We start from the raw sequence: 14,862 nt of genomic DNA, 5'->3' as shown, positions 1-14,862 counted from the left end.
GTGCTACCTAGGTTACCCATATGGGCCCGATATGGAGCCCATCAAGAGCCCATCATCAACCTATCTGGGCTAACACATGTGGGACCACCACGGAAACCGCGGCCAAAATTAGCTGGGTTCCCAGTTGGGTAGCCCAGGTGGGCCCCGGATATCAGCCCATTTGCAGCCCGTTTGGGCCCCACATGGGTGTGTTGGCTGGGGCCCTATAGTTACAGGAACAATTTGCATGAAATAATCCAAGACCACAGGGTGAAGGTGATAGTCATGTAATTGAGGCAGTAATTCCTTTGGGATCTTCACAATAGATATAGCCTCTCTGTATTCTTCCCCACAATAAACATCTGCATTATTTATGAAGACAGACCCATACTCAAATCCTACTTGACTTAGATGCTTGTATAGTTCTTCATTAGTCATGTGGGATGTGCATCTTTTGGAAATACAGTCTAATGAAATGAACTGTTCTTCTGGACTTCTACCTGGTTTTGCTTCTACTGTGCCAAACGCATAGACTGCAGAAGTAGAGTGTACTTTGAAGTTACATGTGTTATCAGCCTGGTCAGATGGATCCAGCTGTACTTTTATATCTGGGGCATTCTGGGTGAAAACGAATGGATTCTGGAATGTTATGCTGAGCTGCAGAGAACTTAGTGGAATCTTAGGTTTTGCATATGCCATGTAAGTTGCCAAACCCAACTCTGCATAAAATGCCCCGGGAATGATGGCAACCCCACTGTGCTTGTGGTGCTGCAGAAAGGCCACTGATTCAGAGGATAAATCACAGCTGAATACTGAACTGTCTGTACCCATTTGTGTAACTACTGGATGGTTGCCAGTGGGACTGATCAACTGCAAATGTGAAGCAAAGATATCTCTCTTCACATCATCAAACTGGTATCGTGGATAGGGAACTGGTTCAGCCTCAAAACCTTTGTAGAACATTTCCCAGTCCACTTTTACCCCAAGCTCAAACAGTTTGGAAACAACAGTAAGCATGGTCTCGTGATCTTTATCAGGCTGCACTGAGGGAATCACAGTGAAGTCATTTCACAGAGTCTCAGTGATGTACCTTTGCAAAGATCTTCTTGGACCAATTTCAACAAATATCACACTCCTTTTGTTTTTAGCTGCAGACTTTACAGCTTGTTCGAATTCAACTGGCTCTCTGATATTCTTTGCCCAATATTCACCAGTAATAAAATCTGAAGAACACAAACTAACACCTGTCACTGTTGAGAACAATTCTGTCTCCAAATGATGTGCCTGTAATGAGCCTATACTCTGTTCCACTTTGGATAAAATAGGATCCATCTTGTGACTGTGGTATGCTGCAGGTACATCTAAAATGCGAAGGAACAAATCTTTTCCACTGGCTGAGTTACTGAAATTATGTTGCAGCCTGTCAATGTCATCTGCATCTCCTGAGAGGGTGCAGGACAGAGGACTGTTATAAGCAGCTAGACAAACCTTTCCTGAATAAGATTGAATAATTTTCAAGACTTCAGAAACAGCCATATTACTGACTACCAGCATCTTCCCTCCTGTCACAGTGCTTTGTAGAGAACTGCGGTAGTGGATGACTTTCACTGCATCTTCAAGTGACAGCAAACCAGAACAATGAGCTGCAGCGACTTCTCCAATAGAGTTGTAACGGTCACCAGCTGGAGTGCCCTTGAGAGCCATCAGAGGGCACTCCACATAAGACTATCACTCACAAACTACATTTCCCATAACTCACTGCCCGGACTCATCATCACTTATCACTGTTCACATTCACCTGTACCTCATTCACTGATTGCATTCACCTGTGTCTCATCATCCTGTTAGTCTCAGTCTATTTATACCATGTTCATTCATTCACTCACCGCGAAGTCTTGTTTAAGTGTTACACTGCAATTCCGAGCGTTTTCCCTGGTTTCTTGTCTTTTGGTTTATTTGGATTTCTTGCCCTGTTCCCTGGATTACTCTTTTGCCTCTGGTCCCTGCCTGTTTTGTTTGTTTCTTTGTTGGTTTGTTTGGACTGCCTACCTGTGTTTTGACCTTTTGCCTGTACACTGGATTACGCCTCTGGATTACCCACAATAAAGCTGCGTGTGGATCTTACGTTTGGTGTCTCCGAGCAGTTCGTAACAAGAGTGCCCCAAAACAGCATCAGGACTGATGCCCCAGTGTTTCAGGAGTTTGACAACAGCAACCTGAATAGCAAACAGAAGAGGCTGGACAATCTTAGGATCAGACGGGTCTGTACTTTTCTCAGATTCACTTTCCAGCATCTCGATCAGATTCAATTTTCTATAGCTTTGCAACAGAGTTTCAATCTTCACAATTTCCTCTCTGAAAACTGGCTCTTGTTTTAGGAGCTGCTTGCACATACCCTGATATGTAACACCATTGCCACAAAACACAAAAACTAGCTTGGAGTCTGTCTTTGACGGTACAAGCTTTTTCTCCCCAGCAGCAGTAAGTTTCCCTTGCAGATCTGCCAATGATGATGTTTGAAATACTTTCCTGTACTTGTGTTTCAAGTGACTTCTTCTGCATGCAGATGTATACAGTAAAGACTGTAGATCTGATATTTTCCCTGCACTGATCTGTTCTGCCATTTTTTCAATTATATTTTTCATGGATTTTTCAGAGGCTGCAGAGACTACAAAATACTGATGGGATTTGCTGATCTGCTGAGCTCTTGGCTTTTTTGACTGAACATATTGTCTGACAACTGCATGTGCATTTGTTCCACCAAACCCAAAGTTATTGATTCCTGCACACCTCCCTGCTCTGCGGTCACGTATCCATTTTTCTGCAGTGGTGGGGATTTTGATATTGAGAGATTCAATGTCTATGCTGGAGTTTTCCACTGAGTAAAACAGTGATGGCACTATGGTTTCGTGCTGCATCATCAAAACAACCTTTATGAGCCCTGCAACACCTGCAGCAGATTCTGTGTGTCCAATATTGCCTTTAACAGAACCAATGATGAGTGGCCCTGACTTTTGAGGTCTTGCTTTGGCAATGACTTTTGAGATGCTACCTGCCTCTATTGGATCTCCAACCGGAGTTCCAGTCCCATGAGCCTCAATGTACTGGACACTAGTCAGGTCAGTCTCTGTTGAGTAGATTTGTCTAAGCAGCTCCTCCTGCTGTACCATGGATGGTTTGGTGATTGGGCTAACGCTGTGGCCATCCTGATTTACTGCAGTTTTGCTGATTGTGCCCCAAATATGATCATGGTCCTCGAGAGCCTGTCAAAACATAGACTAATTCTGTTACTTGGTTATAGTACTTTATCATAAGGTGCATTGTTGTTATAGTGATGTGTTTATGTGAGACAATCTTATTGTTTACTTTTATCAGAGGCTTTAGGAGAACAATCCCACAGCCTTCACCTCTCCCATATCCGTCTGCTTGGCTGCTGAAGGGTTTACTGGTGCCATCAGAGGAGATCATTTTTGCCTTGGAGAGAGCAACAAAAACATGTGGCTCCAAAATACAGCTCACACCCCCAAACAAGGCCATTTCACAGTCTCCTGTTGAGTGGAACACAGACAGCCAGACATTACAAAAGCTATATATTAGTGTAATCAAAGGTGCTGCTCGACCAAATGATTGCACATTTTGAGTCACTATATTTTATTGAGAGGAGTACCTAACTTAACTCAAGCTGATTGAGCCATCTCTACCATCTGGTTGAGGTATGTTATGCCAAAACAAATCCACTAGATGTCACAGTGTCAATCAACAGTACTTGTCACAACACTTCCTCAAACATGGATTTCAGAAACAAAACAAAAAAATCACTCCTGCCATGTGAACTGTTTTTGGTGAAATTTTGCAAGGTAAGCAGATTTTTTTGACATATTACACTGTACGAGCCCTAACTTTACAAAATTATGTTACTTGGTGCCATGAAAAAACTTAAGTATGTTTTTAATAATTTTTCAAAAACATGCTCAACCAAACGGTTGATTTGTCACATAATGGTTAACTGTCACCCCATTTTTTAAGAATGGACATTAAAATGCACTATTAAAACTTGATTCTAATTCAAGAATGCTTAGACCTATGATAGACCTAAGTTTGGTCTTGTTTTAAAGAAAACACTCAGCAGATTATTGCTGAAGTGAAAACCCCTCAAAAAATGAAAGTATGTAAACATAATGGAAGTTTACATTTACAGTAAATCAAATATGTACTTAATATTTTTTCTTTTATATAAAATATATATTTTCTAAAATAGTTTTTACTATAAAATTACTATAAAATCAAAACCATATATCTAACCAAGTTGTGTTCCAAATCTGAAGCTGATATCACAAAAATTGAAGTTCCCATGAGATTTTGTTTAGGCATAATACCAAAAATAGCCACCGGGTGACATACATTCCATTGAATTTAATTGTATGCATTCTGCCGTAACAAATTAATACATTTCTGTCCAAATATCACTTCTGTCACAAAATATGGAACGACCATTCTGACAATATGTGTTTTGTCAAGATTAGAAAAGGTTTTTGATCATAAATTATGATGGGCAAAGAAAAAAGAAATCCTGTTGCTCTACCACACTTGACGGTGTGTTTATTGAAACATAAAAGCCTAAAATGCCATTATATTACTATCTTTTACTTTTTTTTATTTTTATTTTTTTTATTTAGTTTTTGAATGCAGAAAGAATTTTAATGTCTTTGGTTTTGTTACTTTTAGTTATTTGTGTTATTTATTTTTGTTTATTGTTAAAAAACAAGAAAACATAATTTCCTGTGTTAAAATGAAAACCTGAAGTATTTAATGGCATGCTTCAATAAATAAAGAACATTTATATTTACATTTATGCATTTGGCAGACGCTTTTATCCAAAGTGACTTACATTGCATTTCAAGGTACACATTTACATTCTTATCAGTTCTTGCTTTCCCTGGGAAAAAGAAGATTCAATATACAAAAATATTTTATTTTGATTATGTTTTAAATAAATTAGTATTATAGTTCATATTTTCATAGTTCACATGAAAATGTGTATACAATTTCTTTTACCTTTAGGTGCCATCTCAACCATTTGGTAGAGGCCAATATTTTTAAATTATGGGATGTGTTGAAAAAAAAAGACATTGATTGTGGTTACTAGCGACATAAGTAGATAAGAAATGCAAACAATTTTTTTTTTTCAAATGCCTTTTTCTTTGTGGGCCAGACACAAATCAGATATGTGCTATAATAGACTAATCACACTTAGTTGCAGATTACTATAATACTGCTACAATTTTGCTCTCTGGTATGCAGTAATGGTATCTTACATTATGCAGATCCAGTTACAGTTTGCTTACAAAACTGTTTTCTCCATTCAGCTAGGTTCATCATCCATAACTCCATCAAGGTCAGCCAGGAACTTTGGAGTTGCGTTTGATGATCAGTTGAACTTCACAGACCACATTTCTAGAACTGCCCAGTCCTGCAGATGTGCCTTATACAACATTAGGAGGATCAGGCCCTTCCTATCGAAGCTACACAACTCCTTGTCCAAGTGCTTGTTCTATCCAGAGTGGGCTATTTTAATTTTCTATTGGCAGGTCTTCCAGCATCACTGTCAAACCTCTGCAACTGATCCAGAATGCTGCAGCTAGAGTGGTCTTTAACGAGGCGAAGAGACGCACAGTACTCCTCTCCTCACTAAATTGCACTGGTTGCCAACAGCCGCTCACATCAAATTCAAGGCACTGATGTTTGCCTACAGAACAACCACTGGCTCTGCTCCCTTTTACTTAAACTCATTACTTCAGACTTACGTGCCATCCAGAAACTTGCGCTCTGCAAGTGAACGTCGCCTCGTTGTCCATCATCTCAAAGAGGCACAAAATCACTTTCAATGACCTGCCTAACTCAACCAGAGCTGCTGAGTCCGTAGCCATTTTCAGCAATTCGGCAATCTTTTTCGGCAATACTTAAATAAAATGTTTTTTTTTTTATTTAAAAAAAAAAAAATGTGTACTGCGTTGGACAAAACTGGGAATGGTCACATCACTTACATATTGTTGTCCTATTGTTAGTTTAACTGCTTCTATTTCTTCTAAGTCGCTTTGGATAAAAGCATCTGATAAATGATTAAATGTCAATGTAAATCTTAATCCTATGATCAGCTATCGTCCGATCCTGCTTACATTTAGGGCCAATACTGTATGTTGTACACACTAAATGCCCAGAGCGACATTTAAAGTTGGAAAAAAATGGTTCCAACAAATTTTATTTGTACTGACCTTATTAGATTTCTCTGGCATCTAACTATCCAGTAAGTTAAACAGTGATTCAAAAAAACTTTGCACAGAGTCATTTCTGAAGTTTATGATTCAAAGGAGAGCAGAGGCCATTTTTTTATGAATGGATGTCAATGGAGAAGAGGCTTCACTACACTGAATAAACTGCTTTTGTGAGGAAACACCTTATCATTCAAGTAATCGACAGCATGTTTGCTAATCTTCAACATATTTTACGCTAAACAATAGTTTTGTTGGGAACCATATGTAGATTTTACTATGATAAAAAGGTTATTTTATAAGGCAGAGAAGGGAATGTCGCCACAGGCAGGACTCATTACGGAATTACCATAGTATTTAATAGTAATTTTGAGTGATGATGTATATTGTCTAAAAAAGTAAAAAATACAGATGTTTGTTTTCTTTGGCTTTCAGTTTTTACCAGTTATGATAATGAGACTTGAATTGTAATGACTATTATAACTGCATTTATGCATAAGATATGACGCTGATATTATGCATTATAATGAATAAAGACAAAATTAACAATTTAATTATAAATATTGTTAAATTATATGTTGTTTAATTCAAATAAAACATGAAGTGTTGTGTCAACTGCTTTGTGCCTAATGATGATGATATAACGTACTCAGCTACTAATGATGATGATATAACGTACTCAGCTACTAACGTAACTTTGGTTCCCTGAGAGTAGGGAACAGGTATTGCATAGCTATACGCAGTGGGGACGCAATGTAAAATGACGCACTATAGCAACTGACTCAGCCGTGAACTGGAGCCTAAGGGCATAAGCCCGAGATTCACAGTACAACATGAGCCACTAATAAAAGTTCCCAAAAGTGAAAACACAAAGGGTCACAAAGAGTCGGGGCCTTATGACATAATATGCGAGCAGGAGCCTCTGGGGCCCCACACGCACCATATGAACACTTACTTAAAGGACAAGATGTGCTTATGATAGTAAAATGTGTAAGACAAAAAAGGCCAGACTACAATCAGGTCAGTCTCGTTAAACGGAGAGAATCCGAGCTTGCAAGCAGGGTACCTCCAGATTATAAAATCTGACAAACGTGGTGGGCGAGGACCACCCGGCCGCTGCACATATGTCTTCAATTGGTACACCACTTGACCAGGCCCACGAAGAGGCCATTTCCCTTGTGGAATGGGATCAAATGCCTATGGGGCATTCCTGACCCAAAGAGAGATGGTGTCCAATATCCATCTGGATAATCTCTGGTTTGTGACCTGTAAGCCTTTGGTGCGGCCACCGAAGCACACAAAGAGCTGTTCTGACTGCCTGAATGGCACAGAATGCTCCAGGTAGATTTTGAGATCTCTGACTGGACCTTAACCTCCAGTAAATTAACCTCCCCGTCGCAAATCTCTTACTCGCTTAACTGATGCCAAGGCCAACAGAAGGGCAGTTTTCAGCAAAAGAGGCTTTAGGTCAGCCGAATGAAGTGGCTTGAATGGAGGACCCTTCAGGACTCCAAGGACCTTGGAGAGGTCCCAAGCTGGCACAGAAGGGGGCCCAGGGGGGTTCAGTAATAGTGTCTAAGACTCACTCTGGGAGGGTCCCAGGATACCCGTTGAGGGGCCACACATGGAAGGCCCACAGGTTTGACAGGCCCACAGGCCCACAGTGTTGTTCTCTGAAGCAAAGAGGTCGAACTCCACTCTCCTGAACACACTCCAGATCAGACGGACCGTCTGAGGGTTGAGAGACCATTCCCCGGGGGGACCATTCCCCAGGGGAAATCCCCCAGATTTTGGATGCCCGGAACATGGGCATTCCTCAGAGAGAGCGGATTGGCTTGTGCCCAAAGGAGGAGGTTTCTGGCCATGCCATACAGGTTGCCTGACTTGAGGCCATTTATGTAGGACATCACCGACATGTTGTCCATTCGGACTAAGAAGTGGTGTCCTCTCAGGTCTGGCAGAAACGCTTTTGAGAGTTAAACAGACCACTCTCATTTCGAGGCAGTTGATGTGTAACTCCTTCTCTGGCCCAACCAGAGGCCAGAGACGGGCTTGCTCTTGCACAGTGCACCCCAACCTAGGTTGGAGGCATCAATGAATATCACCTTCCTTCTGGGGGCCATTTTCACTCCGGACTGGTACCAGTTTGGAGCCTTCCAAGGACCCAGGGCTCTTATGTAGAAGTGGTTGACTTTGATGAGCAGGCACCCTGAGCGCCATGCATGGGCCGGCACATGGTTTTTGAGCCAATGTTGTAAGAGGCGCATATGTAGTAAACCCAATTGGAGTACTGATGATGCTGCAACCATGAGGCCCAGAGCTCTCTGAAATTTCCTGAGGGGTGAGTGAGCACCCGCCCTGAAAGACGCTACCAGCCGCTGGATAGAGAGAGCGCGCTCGGGCGTGAGCTGGGCTCTAATCCGCGTTGAGTCGATAACTGTACCCAGAAAGGTGATGTTCTGGCTGGGTGACAGTATGCTTTTTGAGACATTGATCCTGAGCCCTCGGCATTCCAAATGCCCCAGGAGCCAGGACCTGTGAGTCAGTAACTCGGTCACGACTGAGCTAGAATGAGCTAGCCGTCGAGATAGTTCAGTACGTGTACTCCCCGCTGTCTCAGGGGAGAGAGTGCTGCGTCGATGCACTTCGTAAATGTATGGAGTGCTAGAGACAGGCCGAACGGTAGGACAGTGTATTTATACGCCTGCCCCTCGAAGGCGAATCCCAAGAATGGCCTGTGGCGAGGTGTAATTTGTATATGAAAATATGCGTATTTCAGATCCACTGTGAAAAACCAATCCCCCGGGCGAACTTACGCAAGGATTTGTTTGGTAGTTAGCATTCAAAAATGGCCGTCTCATGAGGGCTTTGTTCAGATGTCTGAGATCTAAAATGGGCCTGGTGCTGCTGTCCTTCTTAGGCACAAGGAAATAACGACTGTAAAACCCCGACTGGCTTAGTGCAAGGGGAACTTTCTCTATGGCCCCTTTTGCTAGCAAGCTTATCAACTCGGTGCGAAGCACGTGAGCCATGTCACTTCTCACCAAAGTCACGATGACTGCCTGAAAGCGTGGGGGTCTGCGAGCGAACTGGAGCGAGTAGCCTCACTTTATAGTGTTGAAAAACCAACTGGACACTTCGGGGATGGCCTGCCAGTCCTGGGCCCGTGTGGCTAGGGGTTGAATGACAAATGGTGGTGGGCTGCCTAACATGGGGAACCTGAAACCCGTGTGTTGTGTTTTGTGCACATATTTACATTGGGGCTGGCTTGCTAGGCCTCAGCCCGATTGGATAGAGGTTGAGAGACAACTGGGGATGGGCCGCCTAGAGAAAAAGGACCGGTTACCCGGGTGTTGTGTGCTTGAAATATACTCTTTTTGTGCTCTATTTGGATCACTGTAAAAACAGTGTTTGTTTGCAGGGGCACGTGCAGTGCAACGGGCCCCTTGACAACAGCAGGAAAATCTCCAGCCGCCTGAGCTGAACAGGGAGCTGGGAGATTCAGGCGAGCTCTCTTTGAGGGTGGTCCGGCCGCGACGCCGGCAGCTTCTCATATCCTTTTTCTGTGACACCGTCAACAGAGGAGAGCGTCACGGAAGCAGAAGAACTTGTGCACGCTGAATAGGGGGCGTGCCACAACTTCGTGAGCTCAGCATGGACTTCCGGGAAGAGGCCCGCTGGTTTGTGACGGGGGGCCTGCTGACGCCCGGGCAGAGACCATCCATCCAGCCGGCTCTTGGGAGGCGCTTGGTAGGTCTGCCACGGCCAGAATGCGAAGCATCTCCGAGTCCGAATTGGTCCCAGTCACAGAAGCACTCGACTGGGAGAGAGGGGCGGGGTCCACCGAGGCCGACCACTCTTCTTCAGACACAGTAATGGAGAGGCTGTCGTCTTGTTCTCCCTCGTCCGATCTGTCGAAGGAGACGAGACCTGGCACTCACTGGGAGGGGCGCTGGTCCGCCTGTGTAAACAGGACCAGCGAAGGGGATTACGATGGAGGAAACGAGGTATGCGGGGACGTGGCCGGCGTGGGCTCGCTAACATCCATGCACTCGGGCTGCCGTTGGCTGCGGCGCTTCTTCTTCAGCAGCACAAGGAGGGCGGGGAAAGGAAGAGATGGGAGAGCGCTATCGCTGTCTTGCTTAAAGAGAGCTAACTGCGATTGCAGCGTGGAGATAGCTTTCACAATGGAGCTTTCGCATGCTTTCGCAATAAGAACAGCCACTGGCTGAGAGTGCAGCTTCCGCGTGGGTGAGTCCCAGGCATGAGGCGCACTCCGAGTGCCCGTCCATCTCGTGCAGAAGGGATCCGCATGAGGTGCAGGGAGAGTGAGGCATTTGGAACAACGCTCGCGCTCACTGAACATTTGCTCTTTTATATATCAAACTGAGTGTCACAACAGCGAGCACACAGCGTCAGAAAAGGATATAGTGTATAGGCGCTAGTCCGCTGAGAAATGGTCGTTCCAGCTGAAGGGCTTGATTCGACGGCGAGGTTTCGAAGAGGCAGAGACATGAAGGTCGCTGAAGGAGATTAAATCTGATTTTATGGAGAAACGGTGGGCTTTTATAGCTATAAGCCACATCCATTCTGGCGGGCTCTGACGCGCTCGGGTCTCATTGGATCGTGTGTTGCACCACAGCCAATCAGTGAGCTAGTTGCTCTGATGGTACTTGCTGTGCAGCTGCACTGCGTTTTAAATATAGGCTTCAATATTCTTGAGGAGTTTCCCCACTGTGTATAGCTATGCAATACGAAGTGACCGTTCTCGAAAGGGAACTCTTTTTTTAATGAATGATGGTAAAAAAATACATATAATTTTAATTAATTAAATATGTGTTAAATTACAACAAAGTTTTTAGTGTAATCTTAAATGTAGCTTTGAATGTAACCCTGCTGTGATGTACTTTGCAGCTAATAGATATTCATGCTTTTTACCGTGGTAAAGCACGTTCCACAAATAACGCAGTCCTATTGTACCTTTACTAGCGATATAACACTAAATATAGAACAATTCTTCACGAGACCAACGCGCAATCCGCTGTCCCAAGACACACTTATACTCTGTTTAAAAGAGTGTGCCAGAAGTCCCCGGATGGTCTACTATTTCCGGTGGATTTTCGAAGTTTGGATCCATGCTCACTATAACGGCTAATATTGCCCACAACCCATTGCGCTTTGAAGGAGGAACTACAAACACGAGTAAAAAGTGTTAAAAAAAAACCTACAAAACATGGCGGATATGCCAAGGTGAGAAGTTTAGATCAAGGTTTGAGTGACTAATCAAAGTTTAACCTGATAAAAAGTATATATTTATTTAATGTTATATTTCATCTGTAATAACAATGTGGACTTTTATAAAGATCCGTTTGGCCATTAACTTTTAAATGCATCATTATGCATTAATATGAGGAGAGTCTTTGCATGAAAGACCCATGTCACAGGTCGGGGTGGGCCAAGCCAGACTGCACCCACCCCTGGAGACCGGGTACCACCTCGAGGAACGTGTCAAGGACCAGACAGACAAGGGAATAAAGGAATAACAGTTTTCTTTATTAAGTTAAGAGCAGTAATTTGAAGAATCCTAATTAAAATCTTCTTTCTTGTCACCAGAGGGAATTTGATGGCCCCCTGGACCGTAGAGGGAAGAACGATCGTGGCGGCACTGCAGCTCGTTGGAGAGGGATCAGGAGGAAACTCACACCGTCTAGGTAGGTCACTGGGTAAGTACTCTTTACAGGACTCAAGAGGAAGTCGTGGTTATACGGACCCCATTCGGACTGGAACCAGGTAAGTACTCATGGGCGGGAGTGGAACAAGTCCCGAATGCTGCCCCAGAGGTAAGTACCCAGGGAGCGGTTGCCTCAGACTCGGACGAAGCACAGGGACACAGGTGGCGAGCGGACCGGGCCAGGAGGGGAAACAGGTAAGTATATCCCGGTAAGTGTCCTTTATGCCAAACCAGTTAGAACGGGGGCCTTTAGCCGAGACGTGAGGGAACCTTGGACAACAGGAAGACACTTCGATCGAGGCACGTGCCGCAGCTATTCCTTTTCCTTCTCAACAGGGGCAGCGGCTTGCAACGTAGGCATGGAGGGCCACCAGGCAGAAGAACACTTTGAGCGAGACGCTCCCCTTCGGCTGTGTACTGCAACAATACAACAGAGTTCAACGGTTCAGCGGTATACAAGCGCTCAACAGTGATACCTTCTCTCTTTCTGAACAGGGCAGAAGCTTTCGATGGGGCGTATAAAGACCACCAGGCGGGGAGGACACTTTGAGCGAGACACTCCACCTCGGCTGTACACTGTAACAATGTAGCAGGGTTTAACAGTTCAACAGCATATAAAACATTCAGCATTAACAGAGCCGGGCTATCTCAAAATGGTAAGTTGGGCGCTTGATATATCAAAACCTTCCTTGGAGACGGCGAGTGAAAGACTGTAAGGAGAGAGTGCACAGCAGACTACTATTACTTCTCCACACGATGAACTTCACTCCATAACACAAACCGTGTGAATCGTCACTTCAGGCACTGCATTCCACTCGCACACCATGCATTCGGGCCAGCACTCAACCACCGGTCTTTCTCCCACCAGATCGACTCTCGTCTCTCGCAAGGGCTCAACTTCTCTCCAGAGACAGCAGAAAACGGGTGCAGCGATCGTCACATTAGCGAGGAGCGGACAAAAGTTGGAGACAGATCAACAATTCACTCGGTGTACTAGTTCACTCGTGCCACACACTTTCCAAACTCTCAACACCACTTCAGTGTTAGTGCATATAAACAACGAATCCGATACTCATCACTTTACGTCTTCCCCACTGCTGACGATATTCCTTGGGTTTTCGTTGATAAATACTTCACTCTCTTCTTTCCACTTCTCAGCTTCAATCTTCGCCCGCTTCACAGCCCAGCCTCAAATACAAAACAGCCCGGCGACAAACACAGTCTCTCACGGGAGGAGAACCACACGACAGTCTGCTTCCTCTCTATTTTTAAAGCCCCATCTGAATACGTGTCCCTCTCACAACACTCTCTGTAATTACTCCACACCTGCTGTCAATCGGGCAATTGGCCTTGCTGCCATGGCAACAGATTCGCAGTGCAGTAGAGACGGGTGTCCACTGGAGGTCTCCACAACAACACTGCATTCACAAGGACTTTAGTCTTTTCTCTAATTTTTGTCACACCGTGACACCCGCGCCTGCAGATCTCTCCGGCTGGGGCAGGGATCTTCTTTGTGGAGAAGAAGGATGGATTGCTGCGCCCCTGTATAGTTTATCAGGGATTGAATGGCATTTGCCGTTGATGTCATCGGCCTTTGAACTTTTGGAGGGTGTGCCCATCTTTACAAAGTTGGACCTCCGCAAGGCTTATCACCTAGTTCGAATTAGGGAGGGGGATGAATGGAAGACCGCCTTTAACACCTCCCACAAGGCACTTTGAATATTTGCTCATGCCTTTTAGGCTTTCTAAAAGAGAAAGCCTTTTAGGAGAAGTGCAAGTTTCATGCACGGTTCCGTTCCTGGGATTTGCTCTCTCACCTAAAGGTATCCGGATGGATCCCGCTAAAGTAAAGGCAGTTGCAGATTGGCCCACCCTGGATAGTCATAGAACGGTCCAGTGATTTCTGGGGTTCGCCAATTTTTACAAGTGGTTCATAAAAGGTTTTAGTCAGGTCGCCCTTCCTGTAACTGATCTCAGCTCCACTCATAGATGTTTCTGTTGGTCGCCGCAGGCTCAGGATGCGTTTACAACCTTAAAGAGTTGCTTTATTTCAGCTCCCATCCTTGCTACTCCCGATCCTTCTTATTGTTTAACACCTTCAGAACGGAATTACGACATTGGGAATAGGGAGTTACTGGCTGTTAAGTTGGCACTGGAGGAGTGGCATCACTGGTTAGATGGAGCGGAGGTCCCCTTTATCGTTTGGACCGATCATAAGAACTTATAGTACATTGGCACCGCTAAACGACCAAATTCTCGACAGGCTCGCTGGGCACTGTTTTTTAGTCGTTTCAACATTACATCTCCTATCGCCCGGGTGGTAAGCTGAGGCTAAACCCACCCTCCCTGTGACCATTCTGCCTCCCAGTCAGGTGGTAGCGGTGGTCACCTGGGGAGTGGAGTCCAGAGTCCGCACTGCGCTGCGCAACGTCACGGTTCCCGCGGGGTGGCCTGAGAGCCTGTTGTTTGTGCTGGAATCATTCCGAATTAACGTCCAACAGTGGGGTCACTAATCTGAACTAGCTTGCCATCCAGGAACGACTCATATTTTAATCAGTTTAATCAAGCAGCGGTTTTGGTGGCCGTCCATGGAGCGGATGCTCGTCAGTTTGCGTCGGTCTGTCCAGTTTGTGCTGCGGGCAAGGGCTCCAATCGATCCCCGGCAGGGCTACACCAGCTGCTGTCTGTCCCTTCGAGACCCTGGTCACACATAGCTTTGGACTTCTTTACCGGCCTACCTCGGTCTAGTGGCAACAAGGTATTCCTCACTGTGGTGGAAAGGTTCTCAAAGGCGGCTCATTTTGTTCCCCTCCCCAAATTACCTTTATGAGGGAGACAGCGACTGTTGTCTTAGACCACATTTTCTGCATTCATTGTCTCCCG

General features: G+C 44.8%; 1 pseudogene across 1 annotated transcript in view; it reads right to left on the bottom strand.

Moving 5' to 3' along the window:
* Window positions 1-14,862, bottom strand: part of LOC307167137 (mycocerosic acid synthase-like polyketide synthase) — a 56,780-nt pseudogene that overhangs the window by 9,113 nt on the left and 32,805 nt on the right. Inside the window, exons 5-7 of the transcript in view lie at window positions 3,346-3,527; window positions 2,132-3,242; window positions 183-1,661 (exon numbers count right to left, since the gene is read on the bottom strand). The product of the transcript in view is annotated as a mycocerosic acid synthase-like polyketide synthase (transcript). The remainder of the gene's footprint in view (window positions 1-182; window positions 1,662-2,131; window positions 3,243-3,345; window positions 3,528-14,862) is intronic.

The sequence above is a fragment of the Squalius cephalus genome, assembly GCF_949319135.1.
Source record: "Squalius cephalus genome assembly, chromosome: 11".
NCBI classification, from domain to species: domain Eukaryota; kingdom Metazoa; phylum Chordata; class Actinopteri; order Cypriniformes; family Leuciscidae; genus Squalius; species Squalius cephalus.
Note: the sequence above shows the minus strand (reverse complement) of the source record. Positions and strands in the feature narration are given on the sequence as shown.